Source organism: Oxyura jamaicensis, chromosome 1 (genome assembly GCF_011077185.1).
Source record: "Oxyura jamaicensis isolate SHBP4307 breed ruddy duck chromosome 1, BPBGC_Ojam_1.0, whole genome shotgun sequence".
NCBI classification, from domain to species: domain Eukaryota; kingdom Metazoa; phylum Chordata; class Aves; order Anseriformes; family Anatidae; genus Oxyura; species Oxyura jamaicensis.
The window spans coordinates 115,246,863-115,248,768 of record NC_048893.1 but is presented as its reverse complement, the minus strand read 5'-3'; the positions used below and the strand labels follow the sequence as shown (position 1 = coordinate 115,248,768).

The following is a 1,906-nucleotide window of genomic DNA, read 5'->3' as shown; positions in this document are numbered from 1 at the left end:
TCTTCCTTGCTTTCTCTCTTCCTTGCTTTCTCTCTTCCTTGCTTTCTTGCTTTCTCCCTCTCCTTCTCCCTCTCTCCCTCTCTCTCTCCCCCTGCCCCTCTCTCCCTCCCCCCCCCCCTTCCTTCCTTCTTTCCTTCCTTCCATATTTTCTTGTAATCTCTGGAGGACTCTCCCTTTTAATCTGTACAATGTTTACCAGACACAGGATTGTAATCTCAGTTTGGGCTGCTGAATACTGCTGTAGGTTGGATGTCACTTAATAATGTGGACAAAAGTTTAGTACGACTTTAGCTGTTGCAAAGCCAGGAGCAACTCTGTAGAACTTTCCAAGAAACAACTGCTACAACCTTAAGGTGAGGCAGCACTATTCTGTATCCTCTATAAATCTTGCTTTGCCACACTTCTTAGACATTTTAAATATATCTTAGGGATGCTCAAACACTGTATTAGCACTGTGCTTTCTTTGTATACATCAATATGTAAGGCAACTGAGCAAGTTTTTGAGTTACCATGGAGCCGAACTGCACAGGTCTTGGGAGACAGTGAAAACTAATAAAACAGAACGAGAGAGTAACTCCCTGGGAGCTGGATTTTCAAAGTGCAAATATCTGAACGCTGCATCAAATATACTTTTGCCCATTTCTTAAAAGATAGCAGATCTGGATGAACTTTGTTGGTCAGATCCATTGTCAGGTATATCCATGATGCACAGCTGGAATACTTTATTTGCAGACAAAACATAGCCAAGCATTTCCCATATGATAAATTTCTTAAACCTCTAAGAAGTCCATTGGACTCGGCTAGAACCTTTTGATGGGAATAGGCACAGTTTCTTCCTCCTTTCATCCTGGTAAGTGGTCATCAGGGGAACTGCTCCTGTAAATCAGAGGTTGAACATCAGCCCTCCTCTTGGGTGGAGGTGAGGTGCAAAAGAACAACTTGGCAAATACAAGCAGCTTCTTGAAAGGGTGTAATTCATTTTGCTAAATGTGGGTACTTTCATGTGAGTAAGAGGTCCAAGTCACTGGAGAGAAGCACCTGCTTTTAGGCCTTTATTTTTGGCTGAGATGAACAACAGCATAGGCCCCCACAGCTACATTGATTAGATTGACATTGATTATGAGGAGACCTTGAGATGCCTTGCTGTGCTGGAGATATCAACACTGCATGAGAAGTGCATGCTTGGTGCTCTTTCCCAGCGGCCTCTGGACAGGTTGTCTGGTGGTGGTGAGCATTTTGTCCTGGATGTTCGTATGCCAGGGATATGGTGCTACCTCTTGCCATTGTCACTTCTTCCCATAAAAATTGTTAATTTTGCTCCTCAAGCTCTGAATCTGAGAAGGGAAGATAAAATGCAAAGGATGGGAATGCGGACTGGGTAATCTCTGGAGATGAGAAGGTTTCATTCTCTCTTTACATTTATAAAGTGTAGAAAATCTTCTATTTTTCCATTTCTTTTGGGCATTTTACAAATGACTGGGGGGTTTAATTTGTTTTCCAATCTGAGCAGATTTGTTAGCCAATTTAACATAGATTCCTATGTGTATTGAAAGAAATCATCTATGCTCCTGCAGATTTTTCCAAAATGTCACACACACACAAAAACAAACAAAAAACTACAGGTAAATTCCACAGAGATGTATCCAACATTACTGAGGCTATAACTTAATAATCACAAGTAGATATTAGGAATGCTTGTTCATGTGCATCAGGCCTTACTGAAGAAGTAGCCAGTTAATCAACTATTTACCACTTTTACCATGAACAATAGAAATAATTTGAATTTCTATTTCTGAATGAAGTTTGAAATACTGAAATCTTCAAACCCCAAAATGACTCACATCAAGCTTCTGGTTAAAATACTCTCTGTGTTGGTCACATGCAAGGGGGACATCAGAAACAGCCA

General features: G+C 40.9%; 1 long non-coding RNA gene across 1 annotated transcript in view; it reads right to left on the bottom strand.

The window, feature by feature from the left end:
* Nucleotides 1-1,587, bottom strand: part of LOC118160909 — a 10,305-nt gene extending 8,718 nt beyond the window's left edge. The window contains exon 1 of the long non-coding RNA XR_004747744.1: nucleotides 777-1,587. This is a non-coding gene — a long non-coding RNA (uncharacterized LOC118160909). The remainder of the gene's footprint in view (nucleotides 1-776) is intronic.
* Nucleotides 1,588-1,906: the final 319 nt, after the last annotated feature.